The following is an 11,870-nucleotide window of genomic DNA, read 5'->3' as shown; positions in this document are numbered from 1 at the left end:
AGGGTTGTGATAAACTTTATTGGATTGCTGGGGACATAAAGGAAAAATCCATCACACTAATGGCATCTTCATTTAGATTTTTGATGTTCTGTTCGTCATGGATGGGTTAATGATTCTTTTTGTTGCATTTATTCATTTGTTGTGTCATATTGCTGTCAATCTTTGTTACTGACTGATTGATGTTGCTTTAATTTTATTTTAATATTATTATTATTTTTTGCATCACCTTCCTACCTTCTTCCTGGCCCTGGCCAGGAAGCTGTGAGACTGGGTGTATGGATCCTGGGGAGGGGCCTAAGTTGGAGCAGGGGCCACAGGGATGGAGAGGAAGGTGCAACCAGAAGGGATTCAGGTCAGCGTACCTGGACTTGAGAGCCAGGACGGACAGGATTTCCTGGAGAGAGAGGAACCAAGGATGAGAGGACTGGTTTCCCATTGCTGATGTAAGGAATCTCCACAACCCGTGTGGTTGACAACCACCCACATTTTTTTTTTTTGTTTCAGATGTAGTGTTTAATAATTTATCAGTTTCATATAACACCCAGTGCTCATCACTTCACAAGCGCTCCTTATTGCCCATCACCCAGATATCTCATTCCCTCTAGCTCCCCTCCAGCAACCCTTAGTTTGTTTCCTACAGTTAAATGTTTCATTGTTTTTCTCTCTCTGATGACTTCCCATTTTTTTCCAATTTATTTATTTTCAGAAACAGTATTCATTATTTTTTCACCACACCCAGTGCTCCATGCATGCCCTCTATTATACCCACCACCTGGTACCACAACCTCCCACCCCCCCCCGCCACTTCAAACCCCTCAGATTGTTTTTCAGAGTCCATAGTCTCTCATGGTTCACCACCCCTTCCAATTTACCCAAAAGCACATACCCTCCCCAATGTCCATAACACTACCCTCCTTCTCCCAACCCCCCTCCCCCCAGCAACCCACAGTTTGTTTCGTGAGATTAAGAGTCACTTATGGTTTGTCTCCCTCCCTATCCCATCTTGTTTCATTTATTCTTCTCCTACCCACTTAAGCCCCCATGTTGCATCACTACTTCCTCATATCAGGGAGATCATATGATAGTTGTCTTTCTCCGCTTGACTTATTTCGCTAAGCATGATACGCTCTAGTTCCATCCATGTTGTCGCAAATGGCAAGATTTCGTTTCTTTTGATGGCTGCATAGTATTCCATTGTGTATATATACCACGTCTTCTTGATCCATTCATCTGTTGATGGGCATCTAGGTTCTTTCCATAGTTTGGCTATTGTGGACATTGCTGCTATAAACATTCGGGTGCACGTGCCCCTTTGGATTACTACGTTTGTATCTTTAGAGTAAATACCCAGTAGTGCAATTGCTGGGTCATAGGGCAGTTCTATTTTCAACATTTTGAGGAACCTCCATGCTGTTTTCCAGAGTGGTTGCACCAGCTTGCATTCCCACCAACAGTGTAGGAGTGTTCCCCTTTCTCCGCATCCTCGCCAGCATCTGTCATTTCCTGACTTGTTGATTTTAGCCATTCTGACTGGTGTGAGGTGATATCTCATGGTGGTTTTGATTTGTATTTCCCTGATACCAAGTGATATGGAGCACTTTTTCATGTGTCTGTTGGCCATCTGGATGTCTTCTTTGCAGAAACGTCTGTTCATGTCCTCTGCCCATTTCTTGATTGGATTATTTGTTCTTTGGGTGTTGAGTTTGTTAAGTTCTTTATAGATTTTGGACACTAGTCCTTTATCTGATATGTCGTTTGCAAATATCTTCTCCCATTCTGTCAGTTGTCTTTTGATTTTGTTAACTGTTTCCTTTGCTGTGCAAAAGCTTTTGATCTTGATGAAATCCCAACAGTTCATTTTTGCCTTTGCTTCCCTTGCCTTTGGCGATGTTCCTAGGAAGATGTTGCTGCGGCTGAGGTCGAAGAGGTTGCTGCCTGTGTTCTCCTCAAGGATTTTGATGGATTCCTTTCTCACATTGAGGTCCTTAATCCATTTTGAGTTTATTTTTGTGTGTGGTGTAAGGAAATGGTCCAATTTCATTTTTCTGCACGTGGCTGTCCGATTTTCCCAACACCATTTATTAAAGAGGCTGTCTTTTTTTCCATTGGACATTCTTTCCTGCTTTGTCAAAGATTAGTTGACCATAGAGTTGAGGGTCTATTTCTGGGCTCTCTATTCTGTTCCATTGGTCTATGTGTCTGTTTTTGTGCCAGTACCATGCTGTCTTGATGATGACAGCTTTGTAATAGAGCTTGAAGTCCGGAATTGTGATGCCACCAACTTTGGCTTTCTTTGTCAATATCCCTTTGGCTATTCGAGGTCTTTTCTGGTTCCATATAAATTTTAAAATTATTTGTTCCATTTCTTTGAGAAAGATGGATGGTACTTTGATAGGAATTGCATTAAATGTGTAGATTGCTTTAGGTAGCATAGACATTTTCACAATATTTATTCTTCCAATCCAGGAGCAGGGAACATTTTTCCATTTCTTTGTGTCTTCCTCAATTTCTTTCATGAGTACTTTACAGTTTTCTGAGTATAGATTCTTAGCCTCTTTGGTTAGGTTTATTCCTAGGTATCTTATGGTTTGGGGTGCAATTGTAAATGGGATTGACTCCTTAATTTCTCTTTCTTCTGTCTTGTTGTTGGTGTAGAGAAATGCAACTGATTTCTGTGCATTGATCTTATATCCTGACACTTTACTGAATTCCTGTACAAGTTCTAGCAGTTTTGGAGTGGAGTCTTTTGGGTTTTCCACATAGAGTATCATATCATCTGCGAAGAGTGATAATTTGACTTCTTCTTTGCCGATTTGGATGCCTTTAATTTCCTTTTGTTGTCTGATTGCTGAGGCCAGGACTTCTAGTACTATGTTGAATAGCAGTGGTGATAATGGACATCCCTGCCGTGTTCCTGAACTTAGTGGAAAAGCTTTCAGTTTTTCTCCATTGAGAATGATATTTGCAGTTGGTTTTTCATAGATGGCTTTGATGATATTGAGGTATGTGCCCTCTATCCCTACACTTTGAAGAGTTTTGATCAGGAAGGGATGCTGTGCTTTGTCCAATGCTTTTTCAGCATCTATTGAGAGTATCATATGGTTCTTGTTCTTTCCTTTATTGATGTGTTGTATCACATTGACTGATTTGCGGATGTTGAACCAACCTTGCAGCCCTGGGATAAATCCCACTTGGTCGTGGTGAATAATCCTTTTAATGTACTGTTGAATCCTATTGGCTAGTATTTTGGTGAGAATTTTTGCATCTGTGTTCATCAAGGATATTGGTCTATAGCTCTCTTTTTTGATGGGATCCTTGTCTGGTTTTGGGATCAAGGTGATGTTGGCCTCATAAAATGAGTTTGGAAGTTTTCCTTCCATTTCTATTTTTTGGAACAGTTTCAGGAGAATAGGAATTAGTTCTTCTTTAAGTGTTTGGTAGAATTCCCCCGGGAAGCCGTCTGGCCCTGGGCTTTTATTTGTTAGGTGATTTTTAATGACTGTTTCAATCTCCTTACTGGTTATGGGTCTGTTCAGGCTTTCTATTTCTTCCTGGTTCAATTTTGGTAGTTTATATGTTTCTAGGAATGCATCCATTTCTTCCAGATTGTCAAATTTGTTGGTGTAGAGTTGCTCATAGAATGTTCTTATAATAGTTTGTATTTCTTTGGTGTTAGTTGTGATCTCTCCTCTTTCATTCATGATTTTATTTATTTGGGTCCTTTCTCTTTTCTTTTTGATAAGTCTGGCCAGGGGTTTATCAATTTTATTAATTCTTTCAAAGAACCAGCTCCTAGTTTCGTTGATTTGTTCTATTGTTTTTTTTGGTTTCTATTTCATTGATTTCTGCTCTGATCTTTATGATTTCTCTTCTCCTGCTGGGCTTAGGGTTTCTTTCTTGTTCTTTCTCCAGCTCCTTTAGGTGTAGGGTTAGGTTGTGTACCTGAGACCTTTCTTGACAACCACCCACATTTTTAATGCCACAGTTTCTGCAGGTCAGAGCCTGCAGGTGAGACATTAGGTCTGCCAGGGCTAAAGTCAAGTCAAGTCAGCAGGGCTCTGCCCTTTACTTGGAACAACCCTCTTCCAAGCTCATTGGGGCATTGGGTGAATTCAATTCCTTGGGGCCATAGGCCTGTGGTGCCTTGCTTCTGCTAGCCCAGCTGGGGGCTGGTGAGTGGAAGCTGCCTGCATCCCTCTGGTGCTTTCTGTGCTACTCGCCCCTGCTGGCAGTGAGTCAAATCCTTCTGATTTCCCATTCCATTTTCTTCCATTTCCCTCCTGCCTCTAGCCAGAGAGAGTTCTTTGCCTTTAAGGGCACATGTGATTAGATTGGGCCCACCTGGGTAACACAGGTGTACCGATCAGGGTTCTCCAGGGAACCAGAACTTACTCTATGTGTATATACATACATGTATTAAGATATATGTATTATTAAAATATATAATTAGGATACCCATATAGTTAAGATATATAAAAATACTAATTTTTATTGATTCCCAAGTAAAACATATCCCTGATCTCATATATATATAATCAGGGATATAAAATCAGAGATATATAAACATATAAACATATCCCTGATTTTATATATATATACATATATATATATATATATAATAGTATATTACATACATAATTGGATTCTCTTCTTGTAGGGGCTGGCTAGCCACAAATCCATAGGGCAGTGTGGAAACTGTATCAGGCAGGAGCAGATGCTGCAGTCTTGAAGCAGAATTTCTTCTTCCCCAGAAAAACCTTTGTTTTTCTCAACTGATTGGACGAGGCCCACCCATGCTCTCAAGGGTAATCTCCTTTAGTTAGAATCAAGTGATTGTGGTATCAACCACATCTACGAAATGCTTCCACCAGCAACAATTGGGTTGGTGTTTAAGTCAATAAACGGGCCCTGTAGCTGGGTCAAGTAAGATTCACCACCACACCAGGAGAATCTATTTTAAGGTCTGCAAGATATTTTAATCCTATCTGCAAAGTCCCTTTGCTATGTGGTCAACATAGTCATATGTTTCGGGCATTCACGGACATCTTTAGAGGTGCATTCTGTCTATCCCACAACCCTCAGAGAGTAGGTCTTGGGCATTTGTGGGGCCAAAACCAAGGTGCACAACATGGGGTTAGGGGGAGCAGGCCAATGAGACAGGCTGGGGATTAAACCCAGGAGAGTTGGAAGCCTGGCCGGCCTTGTGGGCAACTGACCTGCCCAGTCCCTTGGGGCCCCATGCTCCAAAAGGCTCTGCACTTGGTTTAATGATTTACTGTGACCATCTTGAAATTGTTAATGATGGGTGAAAAAGGGACGCTACATTTTCACTTGTAACATACCTCACTGATTGTGTAGGTGATTCCTGGATGGAAATGCAGGAAGAGAAGAGGCCTGGGACAAAGGGTCTGAGAACGGTGACATTGAAGAGATAGCAAGAAGGAAAGGAATTTGGACAGGTCCTGGGCAGCAGCCAGAGAAAGAGGGCCAGAGAGACAGGCTCCAGGAGGTCAGGGAGATAGCACAGTTCCTCCCTGCAGTTTCAAAAGCAGGTCAACTATGATAACAAGTTTCACTTGATTTAGTAACAACCCAGAGACAGCTGTGGTCTGGGTGAGCTGCAGGGGACTGGCACTGGAAGCCAGACTGGGGTGGGTGGGGGAGGCAAGGGAGAGGAGGTGAAGACCCCGGGGGGTCTGGCAGTGATAGGAAGGAAGGAGAGATAGGGTATCTGGAGGCAGAGGTAAGGGTCAGAGAAAGAATTCTGTTTCTTTGGTTGGTTTGGATACATTTGGTATCTTTTTGTTGTGGCTGTTTTTTATTTTTTTTTTATTTATTTTTTTTTATTTTTATTTTTTTTTTTTTTAAAGATTTTATTTATTTATTTGAGAGAGAGATACAGTGAGAGAGAGCATGAGCGAGGAGAAGGTCAGAGAGCGAAGCAGACTTCCCATGGAGCTGGGAGCCTGATGTGGACTCGATCCCGGGACTCCAGGATCACGCCCTGAGCCGGAGGCAGTCGTCCAACCAACTGCGCCACCCAGGCGTCCCCTGTTTTTTATTTTTAAAGTAATTTTTAGTTACACAGATAATACATGAGTATACCCGGTTTGTAAACAGAGAGAAATAAACCTTGACTAGTAAGGTTTTGATGACCTCCTCCAATCCAATCTCCATCTCATGTATCCCCTGAAATCAATTTGGGGTGTACATCTCCCAAATAGGCTGGGTCCTTGCAAACACACAGACCAGCATTTTCCACATGTTTGCTATTGCCATTTGGGGCCAGGTCATTCTTTGTCATGGGTGGGTTGTCATGTGTATTTGGAATGTTCAGCCACATCCCTGGCTTCCACCCACTGGAGGCCAGTAGCTCAGCTTCCCCCCACCCCCAGCATGGTCGACCAACAGTATTTCCAAATGTCCCTGGTCAGGGGATATTGCCCCTTTCTGAGACCTGCTGATGGAGATGGTGCTCCAAGAAAACATTTTAAATGCACAAATGAACTCCTACTGGATGATTTGGAGCTACTGCTTTTTTCTTTTCCACTTAGCTGTTTCTTTTGGGAATCATTGATTGTTACTGCAGACAGATTTTGTTTTACTTTATTTTTTTAAGGTGATCTCTACACCCAACATGGGACTCAAACTCACAACCCCAAGATCAAGAGTCATATGCTCTACCGACTGAGCCAGTGAGGTGCCCCTACATAAAGGCTTTTCTTTTTTTCAAAAGATTTTATTTATTTATTAGACAGACAGAGATCATAAGCAGGCAGAGAGGCAGGCAGAGAGAGAGAGAAGCAGGCTCATTGCTGAACAGAAAGCCCTATGCAGGGCTCCATCTCAGGACCCTGGGATCACGACCCAATCCGAAGGCAGAGGCCTAACCAGTGAGCCACCCAGGCACCCAAAGTTTTTTTTTTAATTAATTTTTAAGCATGGTTAGATAACTTAGCTGCTGCAGCTATTAAGGTGTGCAGGTGGGATTTGAATTCAGGCAGGCCGACCCTGACAGAGAAGGAGGATGGAAGATACAGGAGGGGCATGTTCTGTGATGGAGGGGACCCCCCTGGAATAAGGAAGACAGGGATCTGCCCAGTGGGACTTTTTGGAAAGATGAGAATGTCTTATTATCTGCACTGTATACTATGGTAGCCCCATGCGGTGGCTGAGCACTTGAAATGTGGCTAGCAGAACTGAAGAACTGAAATTTAAATTTTACTTAATTGACTTAGAAGGAAGTTGCCAGTAGTGGCTGGTACTGGCTGTTCCAGGTCCAGAGCACATGGAGGGGAGTTAGCCCAGGGCAGGGGTGCTGCTTCTTGAAAGAGCAGGTGGAAGGTGGAGGGGTAACTGCAGCCTAGGTCATCTTATGAGGGGGTAAAGTAGGGGTGGGCGAGTGCTGGGGAAGCTTCCCCCTCAGGCCTGGATCCTGGTACCAAAGGAGCTGGGGTGAGCAGGCAAGGTGTTCGTTCAGCTGTGCTAGATAGGAAGGGAAAGCGGGCTTAGATTTGAGCCCCAGAACTGGCGGACAACATCTATGGAGCCCTTGCTGTGTGCCAAGCCTTGTTCTAAGTACTTCTCAAATATGATCTCACATAGTCCTCACATCACCCTCAAAGTATGTGCTATTATTATGTTCACTGAACAGATGAGGAAATGGAAGCCAGGATAGTAGGGGTCATAGGGTGCAGTGACCAATGCACAGGCTATGGGGTTTTCTCCAGCAGCTCAGGGATGTGAATGGGGGAGGCTGAGGGATGGGGTGACCCAGAGTCAGGTTTTGCCATCAGAAAGGATTTCCAATACCCAAAAGGACTTTGAAACACTCCCATCTAGGTTCAGAGGGAGAGGAGAAAGACCCAGAGAGGAGAGGGACAGGGACAGAGATAGAGAGGCAGAGACACACACAAAGAGGGAGAGAAATTTATGGAGAGAGGAGGCTCTGGAAAGATGGCGACAGAGAGAGGGAAGGATGGAAGAGGGAGTGAGGGCCATGCCAGCAGAGGGAGCCCCAGGATAACAACTGCACTGAGACTGACCTGCAGCCAGTCTGCCTGCTTCCCAGGACAGCTGAGCTCTGTCTCTGGGGTTCCCTCTCATGAGTCTCAACTCCTTCCGCTGAGCCATCTCAACGTGCCCCATGCAACCAAGACCATTTACAGTTCCTTCCTCCTCTGCCCCCAATCCCACCAGGAAAAGTTCCTGGGAGCCTACCGCAGGTTCTGTAAAAGAGAGGAGCAACTTTTCTGGTTCAGGTGGCAAAGGTGAGGAAGGAGGGAAGGGCCAAAAGGTGATCCTTGTAAACTCCTGGCCAAAGTGCCTGGTCTTCCCTCTGGGGTGGAGGAGGGGATTCCTAAGGTCCTTCTCTTCTTGATGCTAAATGTGGGCAGGTGGGATTGTGGCAAAAGCCCATTTGTTGGCTTCAGACAGGTTTGGCTGCCTGTCCCACTTCCACCAACTCTTGCCCTGTGGCCCCAGGCTGATCACTTTCAACTATTAGTTCCAGTGTCTTAATCTGTGTCAGCTATCATCAATATTCACAGTAATCTACAAAAGCAGCTACCATTCCTGAACACAGGCAGTTTTTCAGGCTGTGTCTTGGCACATAGTTACTAGGGTGATGATGATGATGATGATGATGATGATGATGATGGTAATAATGGTAGTAACAGCTCCCATTCTTGCATGACTGCTAACTATATGTCAGGCACTTTACACCACACATCACACAGAGAAACAGTTTAGTTTCTTACCAAAACCCTATGAAGTAGGCCCTAGCATTATCCTCATTCTATAAATGAAAACACAGAGACATGAGGGTAGCTTCCCCTAAATCACAGCATAGTTAATGAGACAGAGCTATGATCAAATCCTGGGCTGCCTGGCCCCAGATCCTGCCCTCATGGCTGAACTTTTTGCCTCCTGTGAAAAGCAGAGTATAATAATAATAATCTCTGACCATCAATCTTCCAAACATTCCTATGAAGCAGGAACCATAATCACTGCAGTCTTACAGAAAATCAAAGTGAGTCTCAAAGAAGTGAGATGATATTCCCAAGGACACAGGGCTAACAAGAGGCAGCTCTAGGTTTTGAAACCAGTTTGATGTGCCCCCAAATCTGATATCTTTTGGTCATACCCTGTAGCTGGTACCCTGAACCTGGTCTCATAAGATATGTTCTGAGGCAGTTAGGGAGAGCTAACATTATATGACACCTCAAGCTGTCCCAGTGGCTGGCATGCTGGGTGTGGGGCCAACATCCTGAGCTTCCAAATTCTATCTCCATTCAGGATGCACAGATTGCCAGGGGAGTTTGAATTAATGTCAACTACAGACATCCCCCTGTATTTTTCCAATTTACCTTCACGCTCTGACTGAGTATTTTCTTTTCTTTTTTTTTTTAAGATTTAAAAAAATTATTTATCAGAGAGAGAGCGCGAGCGAGTGTACAAGCAGGCAGAGAGGCAGGCAGAGGCAGAGAGAGAAGCAGGCTCCCTGCCGAGCAAGGAGCACGATGCAGGACTCGATCCCAGGACGCTGGGATCATGACCAGAGACAAAGGCAGGGGCTTAAACGACTGAGCCACCCAGGCATCCCTGACTGAGTATTTTCTATTTGACTCCTGCGTGGAGGCTATATAGGACCAGTGATGGGGGCTCACTGAGGCAAACTTGCCAACCCAGATATCAGAATAGGGTAACTTTGTTGCTCCCACAGACTCTGGCCATGGTACTGAAATGGATGGTCCAGCCAAGGGCCAATCAGCACCATGGACAGCAACACAGAGCCCACCCTCCTGGAGTGGGGTCCCCATGGATGAAATGGGGAGGGTGTCTATACACAGGTCCAGGGGTGTTAGGGATACCCAAAAAAGACAATTTTGCAGTAGGCAGGGAAGCTCAACATGTAGACGAGGATGACTTTGACCACAGAAGGCTGTCATCTGGGGAACTTAATTTCTTTTCTACTGTACACTGAGAGACAGCAGACATCAAAGCACGCTGGACTTGGTTTGGTCATAATGTTGTCCTTTCTGGATACAAGTGTACAGTGTGACTGTGATAAAAATCCACACTCAAAATGTCAGGGCTGTGCTGCTCGCTTTACAAACAAAGATTACATGTTTGCTTTTTTCCCTATTGGTGTAAAGTTCATAAATGTAAAATTGACCACTCACTATTTAAAAAGTGTACAATTCAGTGGCATCTGGCATGCTTACAATCTTGTGCAACCATCACCTCTACTAGTTCCAAGGTATTTTCATCCCCAAATTAAACCCTGTACCCACTGTATCAGCTAGAGGACCAGATGCTTTTCCCCTGAAATCCACCAAAGGCATGCTTGCACACGTGGACTTCCACGGCACCCTCTCATGGTTTGTAGCATGTCCTGCTGAACCCGTACCCTCTCCCCAAGGTTCTGCTCAGCTGCTAAGTACCTCCTGCTCCCTCTGGCATCACCTTTCTGCATGGACAAGGTCACCTAAGCAAGGGTCACTGACTGGGAGGTGGTCAATGCCAACACCTATATGTATAGGGCTGAGTTTCAGCAGAGCATCACTACCCTTTCCTCCTGCTTCTTCAGGAATCAAGGGTGGTTGCTTTCGCATAGAAATAGAAGTGCCTTTCTGGGGAGAGCAGCCCTGATCCCAGGCCCCAGTTTCCCTGCAGCAGGTGGGAGGACACTCTCTGTGGGACAGTTTCCTCTGGTGTCTGTGGGAAGTGTCCTTCATGGCCTCTGAACCCACAGGGCTGCTTCCTGGGCTGTGTCCATGGCAGAGCCCCTAGGTCTGGACCTTCTGTTTCTTCGAGGCTGGGGAACACGGAGGTCAGGGCATCAGACATCCAATTTCAGGCCAAGAATCATAGAGCACGTGGGCCTTGATGCCCGGAGGGATGGCGGACATAGAGAGCTTGATTCTCTTGTCCTGGAAAAACAGTGGTGACCCAACAGAGGCTGGGTCTGCTCTGGGCTTGTGCACCAGGTCTGGGGAGAGCCCCACATCTATGCCCCTGGTCCAAGAACACACCACAGACCCCTTTCTCTCCCTATAAGACCTCGCCTTGTTGACCCCAGGATCCCCTAGGCAGTCCCTTCCTCAGGACTTGAGCTCTGCCTGGGAACTTTCATTTCTCTCTTTGACTATGACCAAACGTTTTATCCAGAACTTCTTTGCATTTGGAGCAGAGGGGGCCTCTGAACATGGGCCTGGTCTGCTACCTTGACTATGAAGTCTGACCCCATAGTCATTGTCTTTTTAAAATTCATATTGGGGTACCTGGGTAGTTCAGTCAATTAAGCATCTGCCTTTGATTCAGGTCATGGTCCCAGGGTCCTGGGATCAAGCCCCACACTGGGCTCCCTACTCATCAGGAAGCCTGCTTCTCCCTCTCCCATTCCCCTTGCTTGTGTTCCCTCTCTCTCTGAGTTGCTTTCTGTCAAATAAATAAATAAAATATTTAAAAATAAAATAAAATAAAATAAAATTTATATTGGTAAAAACAATTAACAGGAGATCAACCCTCTTAACAAATTCCCAAGTCTATAATTCAATATTGTTACCTAAAGGCACAATGTTGCAGAGCAGGTACTTAGGGCTTGCTCATCTTGTAGAACCGAAGGTCTACACCTGTGGAATGTCGTCCCCCCACCTCCCCTCACCCTGAGCCTTGGCAGCCACCATGCTACTCTCTGCTTCTATGTGTCTGACATTTTAGATTCCTCACATCAGTGGATTCGTGCAGTCCCTCTGTGACTGGCTTAGTTTACTTAATACTATGTCCTCAGCATCCATCCATGTTGTTACAAATGTTAGATTACCAGAATCTTAGAGGAGAACATAGGCAGTAATCTCTTCGATATC

The sequence above is a fragment of the Neovison vison genome, chromosome 7 (assembly GCF_020171115.1).
Source record: "Neovison vison isolate M4711 chromosome 7, ASM_NN_V1, whole genome shotgun sequence".
In the NCBI taxonomy this organism is placed as follows: domain Eukaryota; kingdom Metazoa; phylum Chordata; class Mammalia; order Carnivora; family Mustelidae; genus Neogale; species Neogale vison.
Note: the sequence above shows the minus strand (reverse complement) of the source record.